Source organism: Aquarana catesbeiana, linkage group LG07, assembly GCF_042186555.1.
Source record: "Aquarana catesbeiana isolate 2022-GZ linkage group LG07, ASM4218655v1, whole genome shotgun sequence".
Taxonomy (NCBI): domain Eukaryota; kingdom Metazoa; phylum Chordata; class Amphibia; order Anura; family Ranidae; genus Aquarana; species Aquarana catesbeiana.
This window is the reverse complement of record NC_133330.1, coordinates 298392528-298418260: the sequence shown is the minus strand read 5'-3', so window position 1 is coordinate 298418260 and position 25733 is coordinate 298392528. Positions and strand designations below refer to the sequence as shown.

Sequence of the window (25733 nt, the reverse complement as noted above, 5' to 3'; positions counted from 1 at the left end):
CCCGCGGACATTACGGCCGCCGGCCACGCACATCTGCCCCGGCTGGGGGCACGTCCCCTAGAACTCTGAAAGCAGCTGACATACAATTACGGCGATATCTGCAGCAGCTGGTTCTCAAGCAGTTAAAGTGTGGCATTACGGGGAGTGGACAGCGAGGAGATTTTTCCTCAGAGATCATGGCTCAGTGTATTAATATATGTACAGTATATCTACATGTAATTACCTTTGACCTATAGAAAAATTGATGTAATACCATTTCATAGCTCCCAACTGTCCCTGATTTCGAGGGACTGTCCCTGATTTGGAGCAATGTCCCTCTGTCCCTCATTCCTCCTATTTTGTCCCTCATTTTGGTCTGATCTATATAGATGTATATAAAATGCACTTTTTATCTATCAAAAAGTGTTTTCCAGCGCTAAACCTTTCATCTGATTTCTAAATTGCTGCATTTGTAAATTCCAAAATCCAATATAAAGGAATAGTAGTGGTAAAAAAAGCACTTGTGGGTTTAACCAATCTTGTTTTTTTGTACAACTCTCCTTTAAGGGGGTGTGGCCAGGGGTGTGTCCTAGGCCTGTATACTTTTGCTGACAGGTGTCCCTCATTCCCATCTCAAAAAGTTGGGAGGTATGCCATTTCACTTAGTTTATTTGTGAAGTACACAATACCACCTGAACACATTTAGTATATATATTTTTTTCTTAGGATTTAGAGCCAACCTATTTCTATATCTATATTGTGCCAGTGTATTTAGAAGCTGGTGGTTGTATGGTTGTAAGTGATTAAAGTGGTTGAATGTGGGAGCCTTTTGGTGGGCGTGACTTTTTTTGGGGGGTGGGGGGGCAGCATTTCATTCTTGGACCCAGGCAGCACAATGTCTTGGGACGGCCCTGAATAGGTAGCATTAGATTCTACTTACAATCACTGGTGAAACTATCATAAAATAAAAAAGGTTTCTGTAAAGATGTGTCTGCAGATTTAAAGGACATCCAGAGCGCTGCTCAATCACAAGTGCCAGATCACTACAAACAAATGATTTATGGAGCTTTGGGAAGATCAGTCAGTTCTAAACCTTGAATCAAAGTACGGTATGTGACATGCCATACATATATATTAATCCTAGTGACATCAGAGCTGCTGTCATTCAATGTGACAAATATTTCCACCTTTAAGTAATGACTTTATACATACTTGTATAACTAGACTGGAGTATTTAGACCTTCAGGGTGAATGGCAATTTATGTTCTTTACTGGAGTAAAGCTATTTTTTGTTTCAGGAAAAGAAAAAAATGACAGAAACACTAAATGCTATTTTACAATAATGATACAAATATTAGTGAAATGACGTAGAGAGTAATATTGATCGGCAAAGCATTTTAATCCATTTTACATAAAGTATAATTAAACCTAAGAACAAAAATTAAATCATTTGCAGCTTACCAATCCTTAGAGCCCTTTCACACTGGTGCGCTTTTAAATCATCGTTAAATCCCCTTTATATTGGTTGTACACCCTGTACAACCACTTTTACCTACAGGTAAGCCTGTATTAAGGCTTACCTGTAGGTGCTTGAAATATCTCCTAAACCTCCATGGTTTAGGAGATATTTACTAAAAAGCTGAGTGCTGATGACTATGGCGCATTCACTGATGTCATCGGTGCATGCGCTCTTTAGAAAGGGCACACTGTGCCCTTTCTAATAGGGGTTGCGCCGTGACTGGCGGGAGTGACGTCACGCGACTCCGGCCAGTCACAGAGCCGGAGTTCGTGACCAAGGAAGGGCGAATATAGACGCTCCCTGCTAGTAGGGACAACGGGCTTTGGTGTCAGGTAAGTGACACTGGGCTTTGGTGTCAGGTAAGTGACACATAATGGGCTGCTATGCGATGCATAGTAGCTCATTATGCTTTACCTTTGCAGGGAAATAAAGAGGAAATAAAACCCACCAGGGTTTACGTCCTCTTTAAATCCTAGGTAACTGTTCACATCGGTGCACTGCATTCTGCATCTCTGGTGCGCTTTTTCAAAAGCGCACAAAAAACTCCCCTCCTATTAAAATCAATGGTAAAGCACCAAAAATGTAGTGGTTGCATTCATTTTCATATTCTGGCTTGGTTCACACCAGTGCACTGTGCGACCTCGCATGTGATTCGCACCGCACTGCAGATAGTATGGTTGAATTTGCATCGCATTCGAACCAAAGTTGCACAAGACCCTTTTTTTGGTCCGCACCAGAATCGTATCGCTTGGGTGTTCACACCCATGCTATCCGATTTATGTCCGAATTGACAGTTCGCACTGCAATATGCCATCCTGATCTGGGGGTGTCATTAACTTTCTATTGACACTCCCAGCGGTTCGCATAGGGCATTGTGAACTGCCTTGCGAGTCAGGTGCGATGCGGGAACCCGCAGTGGATTCGCAGGGTTCCCACATCGCACCAATGTGAACTGAGCCTAAACGTGGAGCTCCAGCCCCCCCCCACCAAAAAAATTAAAAGTCAGCAGCTTCAAATACTGTGGCTGATGAGTTTTACTATTAGAGCACTTACCTGTCCAGGGATCCCGCGGTGTCCTCACCCAAGCCAATTCTTGAATCAGCATTCGGGTGCTGGCGCCGCCATTTTGGGTAAGGAAAACTGGCAGTGAAGCCTTGTGGCTTCACAGCCGGTTTCCTACTGCGCATGCGCAAGTTGCATTGCTCTTTCTCAATGGGCCAACTGCGATGAGGGGCAAAAGTCTGGCTGAGTTTGCTGTGGCAAACTCAGCAGGAAGTGGGAGCAGATACCTGTCAAAACCAGGTATCAGCTCCCTCCTCCCCCCCGCAAGATGCCAAATGTGACACCGGGGGGGGGGGGCAGATAAGCGGAGCTTCCCCTTTTGGGTGAAGCCCCACTTTAAGGCAAAAAACAACTTAAAGTGGATATAAACCTGATTCATGAAATTTGAACTAAGCACATATATCTGTAGTGTTTCCTTATCTCTCTCCAAAGCACTAAGTCCCGTGTCTTTCTGCTGTTTCGTTGCTCTGTTATCAGCATATTTTGTCCCATAGCCAAAAAGGAATTGAGAGAAAACCCCTGCAAAAAACAAGGGGATCCATTGGAGACCCCTAGGTCACCAAAACTAGTGTCCCCATTGGACAATTCCCCCTCTATTACTTTTTGGGGGACAACCCAAAATTTCGGATTTTCTTTTTACTTTCACTGTTAATGATAATGGTAAACAGGGCAAATAGAAAGGATAAATCTTTATAATGGGGGCACAGAAAGCAATAAAAACCTAGAAGGTGTTACAATCCCTCTCTACTCTATCAAAACTAAAAAGAAAGTTTTCCCTTTAATTTGAAACCATATACCTCTGTCACGCTTTCCTCCTTAATTGTTCTTGTTTTGGGTCTACTGTACAAACCTTTAAAAAGTACATTTACTATTTAAATGCCATAAGTGCATATTGCACTGATATTTTATCCAGCCATTAGATTATTTTGCTGGCTTTTATTAACAGCTAGTACAATAATTATTAAAGAACCAGTGTGAGTTGTTTGTCTTTTTGCCTTTTTTGCCTCCTTACCATGTAAGGGCTGGTTCAGTGTATGGGCAGCTGTCCTGTTCAGCTGAAGTGAGCTGGCGGTAGGGGGGCAGTGTGATGTGCGCTTTACTGCATCACACAGTACCCTTTGTTTATTTGAAGTGCAGAAAGTGACACTTCATTCATGTTTCTACACAGCAGCGCAGTGCGTTGTGCTGCTGTGCGGTGACAAGTGGTGCCATCCAGGGAGGTGCGAAAAAATGCAGTGCCCTAGAAGTGACTGGCATTCCAGTGTGGAAAAACGCCAGTGACCACACCATTGTGAATTGGGCAGTACTGTTAGTGCTACAATAGAGACATTTTCAACTATTTTGCACAGCCAAAATTTTTTAAACAGTTTGAGGGGGGCCCTTTTCTGTTCCAGCATGATGGTGCCCCTGTGCATAAAGGTGGGTCAATAAAGGCATGCTTTAATAGGCTTGATGTGGAAGAACTTGACTGTCCTACACAGAGCCTTGGCCTCAACTCCATTGAATGCCTTTGCAATAAGTTAGCCTATTGTGAGACAGATCTTCTTGGCCAACATAAGTATCTGACCTCACAAATGCCCTTTTATCAAAATGGGCACGATTCCCACAGATACACTCCAACTTTTTGTGGAAAGCCATCCCAAGTAAACTTTTAGAAAGGGTGGGGGGTCCTTTCAATGTCCTTGGTATTGCAATAGGATGACCAACAAGTTCATATAGGTATGGTGGCCAGGTATCTATAAGCTTTTGGACTTATACCATAAATCTGTGAACCACCACTACTCAATGGCACTACTGTTCTTGTAGGACTTTGACTTCCTAAAGCAGAGGTCTCCAAACTTACTAAAAAAGAGCCAGTTTACTGTCCTTCAGACTTTAGGGGGGCAGACTAGGGCCAGTGGGAATAGAAAATGTCCTGGCGTCCAGTGAGGGTAGACAATGCCCTATCTTTGGTGTCAATGAGAGGACTAGGGCTTCACCCTTGATGTCAGTGGAATGAATAGTGCCCCCAATTGTTGTTGTCCATGGAAAGAATTCTGTACCATCGTTGGTGTCAATGTGAGGAATTGTGCCCTTTTGCTTGTGTCAGTGGGAGGAACAGTGCCCCATCATTGGTGTCAGATGGAGGGATAGTGCCCCATTGTTAGTGTCAGTTGGAGGAATAGTGCCCTTCTGTTGGTGTCAGTAGGAGTAATAGTGGCACATTGTTGGTATCAGTGGAAAGAATTATGCTCCATCATTGGTGTCAATGGAAGGAATTGTACCCAATGGTTGGTGTCAGTAGGAGGAATTGTGCCCTTTTGATGGTCACAGTGGGAGAAATAGTGCCCCATTTTTGGTGTCAGCGACCTGAATTATGCCCCATTGTTGGTGTTAGTGGAGGGAATAGTGCTGCAAGAGCCGGATAAAGCCTAGCAAAGGGCTGCATCCGACCTCCGGGCCGCAGTTTGGAGACTGCTGTCCTATAGGAAAGATATTCTCTGCTGACTGCTTTTGTCTATCTTATTCTCTATGCCTTCCTGTCCCTTGCAAACAAACTTTCTTCGCTGTTCTATATTCATCCATTCACAGTAACTGTCAAGCAGCATAATCTCTTCCCCTCTAATTCAGTAACAATGTCCGATTCCTTGCTGTGATTTACTTATTTGTTCCCACTTTCCATTTTCCAACTTGGCTGTAGATTCTCCGTAAAAATCTTCTTTCCAGGGTGTTTTGGCTCAATGCCTCTTCTGAGTAGATTACTATTGGCTTTATAACTGTTCTATAAATAATAATTCTTGAAGGTCCACTTTAATACCGGTCAATCATGCAGCCCATAAAACCACTACATGATTGTTTATCCCTGGTTAATGAACCTCGGTTGAACATATGTTAACCAGAACCAAATGCAGATGTAACAGCGGTAACCCGTCCTTTTTATTAGCTGCTATGGATTTATTGGCGCACATGTGTTTATAGATAAAGGTCAGGGTTACAGCACTGATTCTGGGATTACTGCTTAGGAAATATAAAGATCTATGCCCTTCACACTGACACGACAGTTCTTCCCGCTCTCGACTGAAGGCTGAGTAACTGCATCACTTTGCATCCCCCCACTGCCAGCCTTTTTACAATTCATTTTGAATTACAAGATGCTTCACTTCATTCTGCCCATGATTGATAGCCATTCATAACTCATAAAACAGAAGCATGACAGATGCAGCAGAGATATTAACCTACAGAGAGAAGAATATCCCTGGAATGTAGCAGAAATGCCATTAGTTGGATCCCGGCGGAACTGTCTATTAAGAGTGAAACGTGATCATTTGCCATTGGGCGTCAGCAAACTCCGTTCCTATATGTCTTCAGAGAGGGTGTCTCTGGGGTAAATTACTATTTTTGTGTTTGGATGAGCCACACTGTTATCTGTTTGCTTGCAGAAGGCTCACACTGTGAACTTATATTTAAAAATCATAAGGTCTTTTCCTCAGAATTAGGTGTAAGGCCCCAGATACACAAATAATAATTAAATTGTACAAAAATAGTCTGGAAAAAAATCTTTATTTTGGCTGGGCAATAATATAGATGGTGAAGATTTCGAAGACTAGGCTCTGGCTTTGAAGATTTATCTTGGGAGATTTTGTCAGCAAAATGTCCCTGGTTTTTAAAAATGCTTCTATGGTTTACATGGCAGAATAAATGGCTACCCTGCATTGATTTTCTTTAAGAGAGGCAGTTCATATTCAAATAACATTCCTCTAAAGCGAAAAAGTAAAAGTGCTCCTAAAATATTGATTTCCTGAATTTTGTCAGCAGCCAAAGTATGGGGTAAGACTTATATGCACTCGGGTGCTCCCAGGGTCTTATGCAGTAGATTGTGGAACTTGAAGAGTGTTTTGTTCTCCAAACAGAGCTAAATAGAGAATAATACAGAACAAGATAAATACTGCAAAAAAGAAGTGTCCAAGGTCAAGTGTAAGGCAGGAGTTATACCAGCTGGGCAGGTGTAGTGCCAGGGGTTGAGTGATAGCATATATGGGATCAAGCAAAGGTTAATAAAGGAATATGCACTCACAAGGTGTCAGGACAGAAGTGACAGACAGACTACAAGAGTTGATCCTCAAAACAAACGCCAAATCAAGAACAGTTTAGCCAGTGTCAAATGGTCAAGGTTGGGGAAACAGGAAACTAGGACAGAACACTAAGGAAAATTCACCCAAAAGTCAAACCAACCCCCACAGTGGGCAACAAGACAACTCAGGTAAAATATGCCCTTCTAAAAATATAATGAAAAGAAAAGGAGAGACTCGGGGAGTGCACATATTATTCTTTTGCAATTAAAAGCACAATCCCTTTGTTATATCTTGCAACCAGACCATGTAATAGTGGGATTCTGATTGGTGCCTCAAATGGTATATTACACAATTAAAAATGATTAAAGCATTATTACAGTATATTAAAATACCAACAGCATATTGTTCACTTTAAAAACAATTTACAAAGTTTATAGCTGCAGGGGTCACTGCATCAAATAGTTGTGTACAAAGTATACAAGCCAGTCGATGTCAAAGTTGACACGTTTCGCAGGATTCCCTGCTTCTCCGGGACTAAACGAGCCCAGCTGTTATTACAGATGTCAAAAAGCTACAAATACAAAAGCACATTTTAGAAACACATCCTACAAAATATCATTCTTCAAATAGACAAAAGAAATACTAGACTATTCTTATACTATATCCAAAAATCCTTAAAGAGAAGTAAGGTAATGGAGCAAGCAACAACCCAAAATAAAAAAAAAAATTAGATTGAAATTATAATTTTTACATAAACTTCATAATATTCACCACTGCTTTTTAAAAAAAAAAAAAAAAAAAAAAAGACTTCAAAATAGGGGATTCAAAGAGGACCCGGAACCATCCAAGTCCCCGCTGGCCAGTGGGAGGAGGTGAATATTATAAAATTTATGTAATAATTATCATTTCAATGTTATGTATATATTTTTTTCTTTCTTTTTTTTTTTTTCTTTTTGTGTTGCTGCTTGCTCCATAACCTTATCTAACTTTAAGGAGGATGGGTTATCGTATCAGAATATTCTAGTATTTACTTTGTCTATATTTTGTAGGATGTGTTTCTAAAATATGTTTTTGTAGTTGTTGTTTTTTTGACATCGGTGATATAAGCTGGGGTCATTTGGTCCTGAGGAATCGGGGAATCCCGCGAAACGCGTAGACCTTGACATCCACTGGCTTGTATAATTTGTACACAACAACTACCGTATTTATCAGCATATAACACGCACTTTTTTCCCCTGAAAATCAGGGGAAAATCGTGGGTGCGTGTTATAGGCCGATCCCCCCCCAATTGTGTGTGATCGGAGCGATCGCGGCAATTGCCGCGATCGCCGCCGACATACACAGCCGTGTGGAAATTCAAATACGGCGCCGAGACTGCAGGGACTCGGCGGAGCGGAGCTACACATAGCCAAGAGTCCTCGGGTTTTCTCGGCGCCGCTTACAGTCCTGCCCATAGGGCGGAACTGGGCGGGACTGTAAGCGGCGCCGAGAAAACCCGAGGACTCTCGGCTATGTGTATCAGCGCTCCGCCGAGTCCCTGCAGTCTCGGCGCCATATTTAAATTTACACAGGGCTGTGTATGACGGCAGGGATCACGGCGATCCCACAAAGCTGCACGGGGGGGGGCAAGGCTGCATGGGGGCAAAGCTGCACTGGGGCAAGGCTGCACGGGGGGGCAAGGCTGCACTGGGGCAAGGCTGCATGGGGGCAAAGCTGCACTGGGGCAAGGCTGCACTGGAGAAAAGCTGCACTGACAAGGCTGCACTGACAAGGCTGCACTGACATGGCTGCACTGACAAGGCTGCACTGGGGCAAAGCTGCACTGACAAGGCTGCAATGGACACTGGGGCAAGGCTGCACTGACAATTCTGCACTGGGGCAAAGCTGCACTGACAAGCCTGCACTGACAAGGCTGCAATGGACACTAGGGCAAGGCTGCACTGACATTGACAAGGCTGCAGATGGACACCGATAACGCTGCATTGATGGGCATTTTAATGTAAGTTTTTCTTCCTTAAACTTCCCTCCTAAAAGTTTTTTTCCTTAAAATTCCCTCCTTAACTTGGGTGCGTGTTATACGCCGGCGCGTGTTATACGCCGATAAATACGGTATTTGATGCAGTGATCCTTGCAGCTTTAAACTTTGAAAATTGTTTGTAAAGTGAATACCACGTTGTTGGTATTTTAATATATTGTAATAAAGCTTTATTCATTTTAAATTGCATGATATACCATTTTGAGGCACAAATCAGAATCCTTCTATAAATATAGAGGTCTGCTTTGACTGTGAGTGCATATCTTAATACACAAGTGGGGGAAGCAGGAGTTTTGTGCCACAGAAGGAATTGCTGAAAATTATAAACACTATGGACTTGTTTTTGAAGTGTTATGCCCTGTACAAATGATCGGACATTGAACGGACATTCCGACAACAAAATCCATCAGATTTTTTCTGACGGATGTTGGCTCAAACTTGTCTTGCATACACACGGTCGCACAAAGTTGTCGGGAAAAACATGTACGTCGGATTTATAAACGGGGCAATAGCCTATAGCTTTTGTCTCTTAATTTATTCTGAGCATGCGTGACACTTTGTGCGTCGGATTTGTGTACACACGATCGGAATTTAAAGGATCGGATTTTGTTGTCGGAAAATTTTATAGCATGCTCTCAAACTTTGTGTGTCGGAAATTCCGATGGAAAAAGTCCGATGGAGCCCACACACGATTGGAATTTCCGACAACACAATCCGATCACACTTTCTCCGTCGGAAAATCCGACCGTGTGTACAGGGCGTAAAAGTTAAAGGTCACACATGTTTTCCGTTTTATATAGTATTTTTTTGTTTTTCTTTTGTAATTTTGGATTATCATACTGCTGATCTTTTGCACAATTGATTTACGGTAATTAATTTGCATGTGTGACTGTGATACGATTATTCACCATTTAGCATAAGTAATTTTTTGCATATAGTTTCATAGCACTTTAATGTTTCGATCGGAGGGTTGGAACACTGCACTGTTTTTAGTTGAAAAAATCTAAAGTACTCCCATTATACCTTCCACCATTCATTTATTTTTATGTTTCCTCCATCGCGTGATCCACCACAACATCTCTTTCGAGAGTGGAGATGGGTGATTCAGCTTTGCAGTCATCATACAGTTGTAGAGGCCCAAAGGACTCCTCCGCTGGGCAGTTGATAGGAAATATTCATGTTACCCAGGCAGCAATGTGAACACCTGAAGGTCACTCCCACTTTTCAAACTTGAAAACAAAAGACTTGGGACCCTGTGCATCATGTAAGTACCAGTGTAGATGCACAAATAGCTTACGTTTTTTTTTTTTGTTTTTTTTTGCAGCAATTACTTATAGCAGGTGTCTCTTGAGTAGACCTTTAACTTCCTGTCATGTAGACATGACAGGAAGTGGGTGGAAATGGAGTAACCAAATCCCCACGCCCTCCTTTCCTCTTCAGACGTCCCTCTTGTTGGTCTTATGTATAGACCTTTATACAAATAAGTGGGTTTAACTAAATATTTTTGGGGAATTATTCTTCATTGTCCATGTAACTAATTGTAGCAGGAATGTTACCTACATACTTGGACTAAAATGTATCTCTCGCTGCCATCTCAGAAAGTTGTGAGATATAATATAATTCTCTAAAACTGTAAAAAGACCAAAGTTTCCCTTTAAGACTAACCTGTATGAACAATCCTTAGAACATTTCTTCATGTATTTTACAATTTACTCTAATTGGTTTTCAGATAATTCAGATTTTGTCTTACATCCTGTGGTTGCTGAGGTTTCCAAAGGGAGGGCTGCCTGTGTTAGTGTCACAGCCCCAAAGAAATGTGAAAGCACAATATTAATGTAGCTCAGGATGAGATTTTGTATTTATTTTTTAATTGAAGTCTCAAATTAGTTTTGAAAGGGCACTCTGGGCCTGCAGTTAAGGCCAGATTTACCCACTGTATTATTGTAATGCGATGGACCCCTGTGGTCCTAGAATGAGTCTGATTACTTATGAACATGAGCGATGCTGGCACGGTGCCCAAAAGGCAAAGTCGTAGACTTGTTCTGACCCCCCGTAACAAGATTTCCTCTAACGTATTTTGACAAACTTTATGCAGCTGGCTCCTCAATCGCAATAAGCCTGAAATGATGTCTAGAGAGGCTCAGTTTTAATTAGCTTTGGGATTTATGAGTACGGAAGGCTAGCTTATCTAAGGGCAATATCCTAGTGTGCTTATAATTATCTAGGCCACCATGGTGAACCACCTGTTCAGCAAAGGGCAGTTTGATGCAGCTGTTGCAGAACCTCTTAGGATGTTGCCTGTAAATCAACAGCCCCAGGCAGATATTTATGTAAAATATTCTTTAGGTCGTTTATGTATGTGTTCATAAAGTCAAGAAGTTTTTCTGTTCAGCCATTTGTAATCTTCCTTTATATATGGCTGTCCTATGCCAATTTAAAGTTTAAATACCTTTCACTGAGAGTGCCTTTTTTGTGAGCTGAGGCTGAGCAGGGTAGGGCGTTACTTTGGTCAGCTTACATGAGAAAGGTCTCTGTAACGATGTTCACTTTTGTATCTCTAAAACCAGTCTGGGGAAGGAGCAGCGGTCCAGTTTGAAGAGCTGCGCGCAGAAACTTTCTAATACCGCGTACAGATGATCAGAAATTCGGCCAGCAAAAGACCGATGAGAGCTTTTGGTTGGAAAATGCGACTGTGTGTATGCTCCATCGGACTTTTGCTGGCCGAATTCCAGCCAGCAAAAAATTGTGAGCATGTTCTCAATTCTTTGGTTGGAAAAAGTTCCTATCTGAAAATGCATTAGTCTGTAGCAATTCCGAAGCGCAAAATTCCTACGCAGGCTCGGAAACAATTTGACGCATGCTCGGAAGCATTGAACTTCATTTTCTCGGCTCGTCGTAGTGTTGTACGTCACTGCGTTCTTGACGGTCGAAAGTTCCGCAAACTTTTGTGTGACCGTGTGTATGCAAGGCAAGCTTGAGTGGAATCCCGTCGGAAAAGCCATCATATCTTTTTCCGACCAAAAATCCAGATCGTGTGTACGCGGAATAATGCTATGTAGATATAAAACATAGGAGAAGTAACTGGATTATAAGAGCATGCAAGTTATGCTCCATATGTTTTTTCTGGTCAAAAAGTTCCTATATAGATGTATGCCAACTGAATTTAGATTGAGTTGTGATTTAAGTTTGCTAGGTATTAAGCTGTTGTCTGTGGAAGCACTTAAAGTGTATATTACCCCAACATTTCATATTACTGTTATGTGTCTGTGTTACCATGTTCTTACATTAAAAAGTGTCCTCTTCTCTCTCTGCATTTCTTCCTTTTTGTGAAATACCCGGTGATCCTGCCACTCTCCCTGCTTTAGCATTTCAAACTAACCATACCAGGGTATGGAAGCACATCCATCCCATCATGGTCAACTTTCTTACATTCTACTTGGGAGCAACATCTACTTGTACTCCAGCGGTCAGACTTGAGACCCCTGTACAGCTCTTCACTTCAGATCAGTGTACTGCTCTTTCTCTCCCTCCTGCTGACATGCCCCTATATATATATTGTGACATTATGAAAGGTGAGGTGATTGATGGAAATTATGTTTCAACTTGCATGCGTCCATTTGCAGAGAACTAAGGTGGAATCCGGTCTGGGTTTTACCTGCCACCCTGGCAGGGTTGGTTTCGGACCAGATTTTGCGGTCCACTTGTGTCCACCAACACAGGTGGTATAAATAAAGCAGGACTGGATCAAAGAATTGCTCTTGGCCTGGGACTCAGGAAGCCATAACTGAGAGAGAGCTACTGATGTGTTGTCTGCTTTGTGAGAGACAGAAAAAGGTTATCTTCGTTTTGTGGGTGACTGAGAGAAGCTCGTCACCTGTAAGTTAGGATCCTGAACTGTTTAGTTAGTGCCTGCATGGCGATGATTTATTTTCTGTTTTGTTTATTTCATTTTCATGCAACCTTTTAAAAATAAAGCTGGCTATAAGTCAGATTGGACTTCCCTTTTTCCCAGGGAAGGTGATCCCCATTGAGCTATTCAGTATGCAGTGAGGGTAGAAAGTATTTGATCCCCTGCTGATTTTGTACGTTTGCCCACTGAAAAAAAAAATGATCGGTCTATAATTTAAACGGAAAGTTCATTTTAACAGTGAGAGACAGAATAACAACAAAAATATCCAGAAACAGGCATTTCAAAAAAGTTATAAATTGATTTGCATTTTAATGAGTGAAATAAGTATTTGATCCCCTATCAATCAGCAAGATTTCTGGCTCCCAGGTGTCTTCTATACAGGTAATGAGCTAAGATTAGGAGCACTCTCTTAAAGGTAGCGCTTCTAATCTTAGCTGCCAAGCAGCTTGGTAAAAGGGTGTCTACAGTTGGTGCGATTATTTGCAAATGGAAGAAACACAAAATAACTCTCCATCTTCCTCAGTCTGGGGCTCCATCAAAGATTCCACCTTGTGGAGTTACAGTGATCATGAGAATGGTGAGGAATCAGCCCAGAACTACACAGGAGAATCTTGTCAATGATCTCAAGGCCATAGTCACCAAGAAAACAATTGGTAACACACCACGCTATGAAGGACTGAAATCTTGCAGTGCCCACAAGGTCCCCCTGCTCAAGAAAGCACATGTACAGACCCCTGAATGATTCCAAAGAAAACTGGGTGAAAGTATTGTGGTTAGATGATACCAAAATCGAACTCTTTGGCATCAACTCAACTCGCCGTGTTTGGAGGAGGAGGAGGAATGCTGCCTATGACCCAAAGAACACTATCCCCACCGTCAAACATGGAGGTGGAAACATTATGCTTTGGGGGTGTTTTTCTGCTAAGGGAACAGGACAACTTCACTGCACCAAAGGGACGATGGACGGGGTCATGTACCATCAAATCTTGTGTGAGAACCTTCTTACCTCAGCCAGGGCATTATAAATGGGTCATGGATGGGTATTCCAGCATGACAATGACCCAAAACACACGGCCAAGGCAACAAAGGAGTGTCTCAAGAAACACATTAAGTTCCTTGAGTGGCCTAGCTAGTCTCCAGACCTTAATCTCATAGAAAATATGTGGAGGGAGCTGAGAGGAGTGGTACAAAATCCCTGGGCCCTGAGATGTGTGCAAACCTGGTTGCCAACTACAAGAAACCTCTGACCTCTGTGATTGCCAACAAGGGTTTTGCCACCAAGTACTAAGTCATGTTTTGCGAAGGAGTCAAATACTTATTTCACTTATTAAAAAGCAAATCTATTTATAACTTTTTTTAAATGCGTTTTTCTGGATTTTTTTGTTGTTATAATAAACCTACCGTTAAAATTATAGACTGATCATTTCTTTGTCAGTGGGCAAACGCATAAAATCAGCAGGGGATCAAATACTTTTTTACCTCACTGTGTGTGTATATATATATATATATATATATATATATATATATATATATACACACAATATATTGTCAAAAGTATTGGAACGCCTGCCTTTACACACACATGATCTTTAATGGCATCTCAGTCTTATGCCCCATACACACGGTCGGATTTTCCGACGGAAAATGTGTGATAAGACCTTGTTGTCAGAAATTCCGACCGTGTGTAGGCTCTATCACACATTTTCCATCGGATTTTCTGACACACAAAGTTTGAGAGCAGGATATAAAATTTTCCGAAAACAAAATCCGTTGTCGGAAATTCCGATCGTGTGTACACAAATCCGACGGACAAAGTGCCACGCATGCTCAGAATAAATAAAGAGATGAAAGCTATTGTCCACTGCCCCGTTTATAGTCCCAACGTACGTGTATTACGTCACCGCGTTTAGAACGATCGGATTTTCCGACAACTTTGTGAGACCGTGTGTATGCAAGACAAGTTTGAGCCAACATCCGTCGGAAAAAATCCTAGGATTTTGTTGTTGGAATGTCCGAACAAAGTCCGACTGTGTGTACGGGGCATAAGTCCGTAGGGTTCAATATTGAGTTGGCCCACCCTTTGCAGCTATAACAGCTTCAGTCTCCGCTCTAATTCATCCCAAAGGTGTTCTATCAGGTTGAGGTCAGGACTCTGTGCAGGCCAGCACCCCAAACTTGCTCATCTATATCTTTATGGACCATGCTTTGTACACTGATCCAAATCATTTGGTGGATGAGGGGATTATGGTGTTAGCTTGTTCTTCAGGGGTTGGGCTTGGCCCCTTAGTACCAGTAAAGGGAACTCCTAAAGCATCAGCATACCAAGACATTTTGGACAATTTCATTCTCCCAACTTTGTGGGAACAGTTTGGGGATGGCCCCTTCCTGTTCCAACATGACTGTGCACCAGTGCACAAAGCAAGGTACATAAAGGTATATATTGACAGTGCTAGGTTCTGTCAGTGTGTTTGTATAGGTAAAAGTGACACAGGGTTTGCATTAATGCAAAGTGCGGCTCTCCGGAGTATTGTGACTGAGTGGAAAAGACTGGGGTTTCAGTTTTCTCCGGCTTTTGTGATCCCAGATTGGAGTCCAGAGTTGGAGATTTCAAAGTGATTTGGGTTTGAAGAAGTCCACAATCATATTTCCAGGTTTTACTGGAGACCTGCTGGCTATGTGAGTGTGCATGTGTGCTAGGCCTGGCCAAAGCTCACTGCTCCCGTTGGGAGACAGGTGTGCTCTGTTGAGGGGGCAAGTGCATTCCACCCAAAAGTCAGAAGGTCTCAGGCTAGGAGACAGGAGTGCTTCTTATGAGTGCTAGGAGGTCCCCTATTGACAGGCCAAGGCCTGGGCCCATGTAGCAGGGTGTTGCAACTAAAGGCTGAGAGCCAGGAGAGCTAAGTGAGATGGTTTGAGTGAGCAATCAAAAGCCAAAGGCCAAGATTTGGGGCCTAAGCGGTTGTGCTGCTGAAGAGAGAGCCAGGTGTTTTGATGGTGAAGACCCCTGTGTGAGAAACCCTGATGGAAGGACTTTGCTTTACTCTTAAATGGAAGCCCTAAAACCATAGTTCTGGACACACCTGGACTCACTGAAAAAACATTTACCACTGAGCTATCAATATTTATATCCTGTATGTCTTTATCTAGACATGACAACCCTAATAAAACTGAAAAGGGGTTTAACCATCTTTACTCTTTCCAAAATAAAAAAAATGGTTTTATATATACTTTATTTTCTATTTCAACTTAAATAAAGCCCAAACTATTTGATGCTTGCATACGTTTAAAAGTTAGAAGGTGGCTTAAATTAAATAACTTGCATTTTAGATGACTGCCTTGCTGTTTTAACCAGAAGAAAAATTGTATTTCATTTGCATGTGGAGGAGCTGTCAGCACAAGAAACAATAAGAACGTCTATCAGAAGATCAGCACAAGAAAGAAGGTCTATTAATTTGAGAAGAAGCAACAAGTATCCAGGCAGGTAACGGTTGACACGGCATGCTAAGACATGTACAGTCATTATTTTGCCCCTTGCTCTCCACGGGTTTTTCGGATGCCACCTAGCCCAGCGGCTAACTACCTTCCCTGGACCATTTTACTGCACAGGATACCCGAACATCCCACAGTTCTCATATTAACACGTTATGGCATTGGGATACAATACTCCAATGAGGAAAATAAAACAGAAGTAAAATACATTTGTCTTGTATTTTATTGAGGAACTAACAGCCACACTTTATCACACTCAGCTAAACTAAAGTAGAGTAGGTGGTCCCTAGGGGGGAACTTGTAGTGGCTTTGTAGAATAAAGTTTGGCTAAGTGTGACTTCGTAGTGTGGCTGTTTGTTCCTTGGCAGTCTACTTGGAGTGTGGACAGCTCCGTTCGGCTGCCCAATTCTGAAGAGAAATAGTGGTCAGGGGAAGCTTAGGAGTGGAGGAAAGTCTTGTATATAGTCTCCTATATTTTTGTCTGTACGAATTTGATCTATTAGAAACAATCACATTTTGCTGGGGAATAGAATATGTTCAAAACCAACTCAGTTTTTCCACTCCCTCCTGTTTTAAAAAAAAAATATATCAGTCTAGCCCTACTTTCCCTCTCTATGTTCCATAACTGCCCCATGCAAACTCCTTTGTCATAACTTCCAACTGACTGTCCCTCTTTTGAAAGGCAATCCCTCACTCTCATTTTGCTCCTTTTAATCTGGTGTATAAACATTGATAAATAAAATATAATATTTATCTAACAATCATTTAAAGTGGTATTAAAGCTTTGTTTTTTTTTATTTTTAATTTTTTAAAAATAACAAACATGTTATACTTACCTGCTCTGTGCGTTGGTTTTGCACAGAGCAGCTCCGATCCTTTGCTTTTTGGTTCCCCCACTGGTGTTCCTGGCTCCTCCCCCTCAAGCAGTGCCCCCAAAGAAAGCCACATGCCCTGGGGGCACCGAGCCACTGCTTTATGCATCCATAAGACACACAGAGCCTTGGCTCAGCCCCTCTCCTGCTCCCCCCCCCACCGCTCTTTCCTCATTGGCTCACTGGCTGTGTTTGACAGCAGTGGGAGCCAATGGACTCCCGCTGCTGTCTCAGCCAATATGAAGGGAGAGTTACAGGACAGTCAAGGCTATCATTAACATTGCTGGATCGGGGAGAGCTCAGGTAAGGATGTGAGCAGGCTGCTGCTCATAGAAGTTTTTTTATCTTCATGCATAAAATGCATGAGAGTAAAAGAAACCTTCATCCTTTAGAACCACTTTAACTGTATAACAGTGGCTGACTTAGGGGGGTGTGAAGGTCATCATTGCATGGGGCCATTCTCTGCTGCATTCAGAACCATGGTCCTGGTAGAAATATAAAAAGAACATGTGGCTTCAAGTGACCAGAGTAAATACCCATAGGTAAAATGTAGATAAGCAAGCAAGGTTTGGGGCACTCACAGGTCTTGCAACAGGACAGGAGAATTAGGGCTTATTCACACTTGACTAAATTTCTGACGCTCAACAAACGCTCTTATAGCGTTTGTATGGCATTATTATGGGCGTCAGACAGGCATCAATGAGCCTTAGAATGGGGCATTTTAAAAGCATTAAAAACACTCCCTGAATGCCCTATGCGCAGTTTTGTAGCGTTTGATGAGCATTAAAACTGCTCCATAATGGAAAGTGACAGAAATAAACAAATTTTAACGCGCCGCAATCACACCAAAACCACGCGGAAAACACCTGCCAGAGAGTTTGCGGAGCATTACCATAGACTTGAATGGGAAGCATTGAAAGGCTTTAAATGCCTCCTGACTCGACATGAAGCTTCAATTATGAAGCGACGCTAGCACTTTGTGTGAATAGCGCAATGTGTTGTCTATTTTATCTTGTGCATAGGCGTTTGAGGGGCGTTTTTAACGCCTCTCAAACGCCTCTCAAACGTCTGCTCTTAATGCCAGTATGAACTCAGCCTTGTAGCAAAAAGCAAATGTCCAACATTTTCACGGAACCCATCTTTTTTAAGTCATGGAAAAAGGTATGCATAAAGAAGATTTTTATGTAATTGCTGGAGGGATAGGGCTGTTGGGCAGGGGCTGGGTTAAAACTAGAATTGGGCTTTAAAAATACTGTAAGTAACAGATTAGACTCATTCAGGTGTGGGTGTATCTCTAAGCTTGAGCTGTTTAGCTCTGTAAACAACACTCTTTTTTTCAGGAAAGTAGGAGAGAGTTCGGTATACATACACACAAACACATGTACATAGACATACTATACTTTCCACAAATTGGTCATTTGAAAAAAAAAAATCCTTCTATCTTTTCTCAGCTGTCATACACCTCCCACAATGCTGGGCACATTATTTGAGTGACATTGCCAGGCCCAAGTACTGTTACATGGGGGATTTGTACTGTTGGTATGTACATAGTACATTGTAATTTGTAGGTATTGCAGTGCAGTGAGATACAAAAGGTGATACCGAGAAGGTGTGAGTAGCCCCTTTACGATAATGTACCTCCTGCATGCCAGCTGCAATATTTTCCTTTCTTTTAACCGATGAAAAGTTCGCTTTGATTCTGTCATAATGCTCTTTTACTAAGCAATGCTGCTACAGGTACCCCCTTTGCTAATCACTAAGCCAAATGGCTCTGAGCTGTTTTTTTGAAATCTTCAATCAGATTATTATTATTGCTGCAATGACATATTCCCAAAGGTTTCTACAAAGGTACAGACTGTTTTAAAATGACATTTACAGTAGCCAAGATGTATGAAGACATCGATATTTGCTCTTATCTTGATTGCTTTAATGCAGAAAGATCACAGTTATATATTAGCAATAGAGACGATCCTTGCTATGGGCGCTTAACTATTTCTTAACCAGGGGGATTTTGTGACTGGGCAAATCCTATCAAGAACATTTTATATTAGTTTTATAAATGATCTTAAAAGTAGGCACCGTGGAGCTGTCTGACAGTCAGCATGATACAGAGTGTAGCAAACAGAGCTTTTTCATTGATCGTTGTTCATTGCCAGTGATCAAAAGTTGGGAATGAGTGTTCTTGGCTCTCAGCCTCCCAACACTTAGCACAGTTGTCCTGGCAAAGCAATAGATGTCTGCACAATCCTGTACAAATATGTTTCTATACTATTGCAGAAAATGATGTCCTTTTTTTTAATAATCTCAGCACAATAACTGGTACAATGTATGTCCAGATGCAGGAAGAGAACTTTTTCTTTTTTGCCATCTACTGTATGTCCAATTGCAGAGATTTCCCTTTACTTCCTGTTCCATAGCCAAAAAAAAAAAAATCCTCCAACGTTCTGGTGACCTTTTTTGTCACCAGGGTCACCAGAACTAGTGTCTCTATTTCAGTGCCGGCCCAAGATATGGTGCTGCCTGGGAGCAAAGAATAAAATGCTGCCACCCCCCCCCCCCAAAAAAAATAACGCCCACCAAAAGACCCCAACTTTCATTATTTTATATCATGATATATATATAAATAAAATTAATATTAAGTCGTGTGAGGCAAATTGCCATTCCCCTTGAACCACAATATTGTTTACTGGGTCTGGTAGAATCCTTGGCTGCTATGGTGGCATGAAGGACTCTTGTCAGCCTCCTGTTATTTTATGCCTGTAAGGCAATCACTATGTGTTGGAAACAAGTCTTTCCTCCCACAATGTCCTTTTGGATGTGTTTAGTTCATTCAAATCTGCCTCTATACCAGAAAGTCTGGTCTTGTTGGTTAGATGATGCCTTCATTGCTGCTATGGTGGCAGATGATGTACATTAAAACTCAGGTGTTTCTGGAATATGCTGGCCAGGGTTGCAATGACATGTTACCTATGCCTTAATTCTTAATATGTTATTTGAGCCTAGCGATTCCTGTACTATTCCCTATCCTTCTCTGGTGGTTAATTTTGTACATAAATTGTAAGTAAATGTTCTCTTCTCACACTGGGTCCTCATTTTTTTTTTTTCTTGTGTGGCCCTACCCCTGCGTGGGTGACTCTGTTCTATGTTATGTGTAATTGACTTAAAACTTATGTAGCGCTTACCCCCGAAGGAGCGGCTGATTAATTGTTATATCCGTAATTCACGTTTACCACCTGACCCATCGCAGCCCATAAAATCAGAAACAGTCCATACTGTATTTTTCTCTTGCTTTATTAAGTAACATGAACTGGGATAGGAGAAGGGTTTCTTTTGAGATGCTCTTTTGTTGCTTTGTAATCTTTTCTGTTCCTCTCATGCAAGGACTTAGAATCATTGCGGATAATAGGAAAATAGGAAATCACTTTATGCGATTTCTTTATCAGGGAAGATGGAAGTAGATTTAATAGAGAATAATTGATAAAGAGTCACTCTGAATAACTTCTTCATTTGCAGAACTTTTCAAGGACAATCTGTATCTCTATATGCGTACTAGCAGCTTTACCGCTCCCTTTATACCACTACTTCCCATCTGCATGGTACTTCCAAGTTGAGCTAAAGAAAAGTCACTCTGAATAACTCCTCCCGCTTGACTGATTGGAATCCCGGGGGAATTGTTGAACCCAAAGTCACAGGCCATGACCACCTGTCTCACTGACTTGCGTACCAACAACCCTCAGCCTCTGGCAGTACCCTTCCCTTGGGCTTTCACTCACGTGATCAATAGTCCATGTACCACTCATAAACGATCGATCGCCCAGTTGTCCTCCGCTTAGTTGCTACTTCTTTAGCAATGATTCCTTGATCCCTTTTCTCCTTTATGGCACGCTCCCTTCCCCACAGGGGCGGCCAACCACACCAGCGACTACATGCTGTACGGTGTCATCTCTTCCTTTATGGAGGCCGGTTCCCCATCCTTCTTGCAAGGGGGGGCTCCGTTGGCTCCCTGGAGGGGGAACCTATCCACCTCCGGGAACCAGGCTGAGCTCCTCTCCAAGCTCCAACAGGAAAAACTCCTCTCTGACCATGTGACCCGGCTTTTTATATGAGAGTCCCGCCTCCTGCCAAACAAATTAATGATTGGCCAGAACTCGGATACAAACTACCTGTCACTCAAATCCCAAATGAACAAAACAGGCCTGTTATAATGGTACAAGCCTGCCTAAATTTTACCTGAAACTATAAACTAGCAAAAAGGTCACATACTTAAAAGTAGGTGCCCGCTACACTTAATAAAATTATAAAAAAATATCTGAGCTGACCTCACAGGCACAGAGTCTTCTTCAGGGTCCTCACTAGTCCCAAATCCACAATCCATCAACTTTTATTTAATTTACTCTTTCTTACCTCTTTCAGTCCTTACTTAATGACAAAAATCTGATGAACTACTGAGAACAGATTAGTAAGCTAAAAAAAAGTTTTTTTGTTACATTGGTAATTTGGTCCACTTCTGCCACCCCTCTTCCCTGACAAATCATATCCACAGCACTGGTCCCTGACTATGCTGACAGCTCCCCTACTACCTGCCTTTGATTTAGACCTACCTAATGTTAATATCAATGTCAGTATTGTCACAGGTGCTTCAGAGGGAGGTCACAGGGAGGCATCAAGAGACACTTCTGAGTATCACTAATAAGGTGTAAATAAAAAAGACCGAAGGACCATTCTGACAGTATAATACTACAAATATGTACTGCACAGTTCACCCAGAATGCAGAGTGGTGCAGTTCAGAAACCAATGGGAACTTTAAAATGTATAGAGAGCATGTTCTTCTGCTACCAGAAAAGGCTTTAAGATGCAGTATTTTTTTTAAATAGTAATGTTTACCTTGCTCCTGGACCGGACTAGCCACATATTACTTCTGGCTATAAAGTATCATTTTTAGTCATTCACCTGAATTGTCACTCAGCCAGTAGGTTGGGTGTGCTCAGCTCCTTAGACTAGAATGGGAAAGCCTATAAATCCTTACATTACTAATGTACATGTGCCAGTTTCATTGCTTCCTCATAGTGTTTAAAGTTAGGGGCATGTAGGGGGTGAAGCAGCAGAATAACAGGTCATCATTATGATGGGTGGTCTAACTCGTCAGTATAAAATTTCAGTAGCTCAGAAGAGCACTGCTAAGAGGGATGGGGGTAAACTGCCATGTTATAGTGGTCTGGGATTCAGGGCACCTTGAAGACTGCAGCAGCCTGTTCAGTACTTTTATGGCATTGAATGGCTAAATTGAAACTGATGACCCTTCAAAAATATGTAGGGCTAGGCAGAGAGCTGACACATTTCATATAATGCATCCACTTCCTACTCCAAAAACAACAACCTCAAGCAGATCAAGTTGGATAAAAATTACTAGTCAGGGTCTGCAAAACCTCTAAAGACTTCTAATTAAGCCCTGTTGTAAAATTGCCATGTCATAATACATCTAGCAGAACTGGGTATCATAAGCCTCAAATAAGACAGATCCTACTAATAGCAATTGTAAAATAGTCATTAAACACTCCAGGAATGGTTGTAATTTACTTATTAACTTACTATTTTGTCATGGCCGTGCACAGCCGCACAGGCAGCTCTCCTCAGCCCTTCCTTCCCTCAAGCTGTGACGTTGGAGATGGAAGATAGAAGACGGTGAGCGGAGCAACTGATTGGTGCAGGAGTTGAGCGTTGTGAATGCTGGGGCGGCCGCGGCCTCTGACGTCACTGGTTGATAGGCGCCGGGAGGCAGGCGATTCTAACAACCAGTGCAGGAGACAGTTCAAAGTGCACAGCCTCCGCTCTGCTCCGAATCCTGAGAGTCTCTTGCTGACTGATAATCTGGGATTCCTGGCTGGTGGTAACTTCTTGCCGGCCTGTCCGCCGTGGCCGCCCCTGTTAAATGACGCCTAGAGCCATGGTCCCATTGGGTCCCATGGAGGGGCCGGCCCTGCCCTATTGGAAGACTCTCCCTATTTTCCTATTCTGGTGTTCTTTTGCTTTACAGCTTGGTGATAATGGTAAACAAGACAAACAGAGAGAACGAACAGAGAAACGGAAGACAGCAATAAAAACCTGAAAGTGGTTCTAATTCCTCTTCATTCTACCCAAAACAAAAAAAAAAAAGGTTTTGTCTTTAGTTATACTTTGAGGCAAGGGTCGGCAACCCGTCGACTGCCTGCAGGTGACAGGTAGACTGTGAACATGTTCCTGCACCGCCGACCCCCCCCGCCTTCTATTTGCCAGTCCTTGTCTTTCCTACCAGCCTCCAGCCTCCTCCATGCCTTCTATGTCCCGGTCTCTCATTCCCTCCCACCTCCAGCCTCCACCAGCTTGCTAATATGAAAATTGACTTTGCCAGCTCCCCCCCCTCTATCCAGAACTGTGCTGCCTCCTGGTCTCCACTGTGGAAACAGGTAAGACACTGCTATGAGAGGAAAGAGGACCAGAGGTTACTGCTATAGGGGAAAGGGGGGAGTAGAAGACATCACTGTGTGTGTGTGGGGGGGAGTGATGTGAAGGGGGCAGAGGACACTGGGCAGGGTCACCCCCATAGCAGTGTTCTCTGCCACCCTTCACATCACCCCCCCACCCCCCTGAACCCTGCATTCTGTGCCTAGTACACTTCTTAACCCTGAATTCTGAGACTTTGCTAGTGTTGTTCAAGTAGATCTCCATCACTCGAAGGTTGCCTACCTCTGCTTTAGAAAATTCATTAAGTGAAGGGGACCCTATGTCGTAGGAAGCAATAGAAACCTCAAGCAGTTACGAGTTAAGAAACAACTCTACAATGCACTATATGCACCAAAACAAACTAATATATATTGAATATATATATATATATATATATATATATATATATATATATATATATATATATATATATATATATATATATACTGTATATGTATTTCTGGAGAAAACATGTGCTTCCAAATTGATCCCCATGTTTGTAACAATCAAGAGCTTGTAAAAAAATGTTTAAATTGGACTGAAGTAGCCATCTTCCCCCCTTAGAATGCCTTAGCTGAACAGTTCTGAATCAAGAATAAAGAAAAAAAAAAAAAACGTTCTCCCATGATACAATACATACTTCACCAGATCTGCTCCTGTATAATACAACAGAAAAGATGAGTACAGGCACAACATTTTACTGGACTGCATTTTTGCTTTTCCCTCATTACAACCAAAGCATGTAAAAATGAAAACTGTATATTTATATAATATATATTATTTCAAATTATAATCACTCTTCTCCTAAAACCTAAAAAGAAATTGCTTATTTGTTGGACCAAAGCTCTTCAAAAAATGTTTTTACAAAAATTAGCACATCCAAATTACCTTTTTACTTTTGGCATATTGTTCACATATCTGCACTAAGTGACATGATCCTATCTTAGCTCTGACAGTATCATTTTTCACATGCTGGCAGTGGATATGGAGATGTTTAGGGTGCATAGAGTTCAGATGATGTCTCTGATTTAATACAGTAAGACCCCTTTCACACTGAGGCGCTTTACAGACGCTATAGTGATAAAAATAGCGCCTGCAAAGCGTCTGTAAAGAGCCTCTCCTTTCACTCCAATGTGAAAGCCCGAGGGCTTTCACACTGGGGTGGTGCGCTGGCAGGGCGCTCAAAAAAGTCCTGCAAGCAGCATCTTTGAGGCGCTGCAAGAGCAGTGTATACACCGCTCCTAACGCGCCCCTGCCCATTGAAATCAATAAGCAGCTCCGCCGAAGCACCGGTAAAGCGCCGTTGCAGCGCCGCTGCAGCGCCGCTTTGCGGACACTTTTAACCCTTTCCCAGACGTTAGCGGGGATTCAAAGCGCTGACGCCCGGCGCTGCTCAGTGTGAAAGTGCCCTTAATGAACTAAAACAAGCAATAATCACTAGAGTATGCTTGGATCGCAGGTCCACATGTGTGTGTCCATGCATGTTCTGATCATACACTATACATTGTAGTCCTAGCTTTAAGCTGGCCATAGATGAATCGAAATTTGACTGGTTTAGGAGGGACCGGACAAATTTTGATCCATCTATAGTTGTTCCCGCTTGACAGAAGTTGATCACTTGTGTGGATGGGGGAATAAAAAAAAAAAAAAGATCATCTATGGCCAGCAATATAACCCTATAGCTGTCTATTTAACTGCTTTTTTGATTTTTTTATACATACATTTTCAACTATATATTGTCCAGTGGCAAAAACGAAATCCCAACAAATTATCCAGTATTGTTGGTTCTTGAAAGAAAAAAAAAAAACAAAACAAATGAGATACAGATTTTGGTAATCCCATAAAAAGACTCAGTGCGGTATCCTGCCAGTATATTGTTAACGGAAACAAGTAAAAATAATACATTTACAATGTAGAATCAGGAATAAAACAAACTAATACAATGCCAGTTTTACTGGGATGTAAAAAGCCTGTTTGTCTGTGTCATGTAAATCTTGTTGTATTCTTATATATCACAAGAAAAGGCGAGTGCAAGTTTTTAAAGCAACCTAAGACAAATTACTTTCAGCTACATTAAGTCTTCCAATATGTGTTCTTGTGCAGATGTGGCATTTATTTTGAAAATAAATTACATTTTCCATTAGGAAAGGTTGTTAAGAGTCAGCATTCTGCGCTCCAGGCTGAAATTTGGATTTGATTATCAAACAATATGAAAGTAGACAGTTTTAAACCCTTTCCTGGTTTGCGGAGGCCTGGAACTGGAAATACAATGGAAAGGGTAACTTGTGATATGAAATGACCCGTCTGCGGGTGACCTCCACAGGCATTAGTGCT

At 42.0% G+C, this 25733-nt stretch overlaps 1 protein-coding gene and 1 long non-coding RNA gene across 4 annotated transcripts in view; one reads left to right on the top strand and one right to left on the bottom strand.

The window, feature by feature from the left end:
* LOC141102569 (uncharacterized) overlaps nt 1-16029 on the top strand; it is a 47483-nt gene extending 31454 nt beyond the window's left edge. The window contains exon 3 of the long non-coding RNA XR_012235153.1: nt 15885-16029. This is a non-coding gene — a long non-coding RNA (uncharacterized lncRNA). The remainder of the gene's footprint in view (nt 1-15884) is intronic.
* The window catches only part of AGBL4 (AGBL carboxypeptidase 4), a 3151866-nt gene that overhangs the window by 385159 nt on the left and 2740974 nt on the right, over nt 1-25733 (bottom strand). The window lies entirely within an intron of this gene.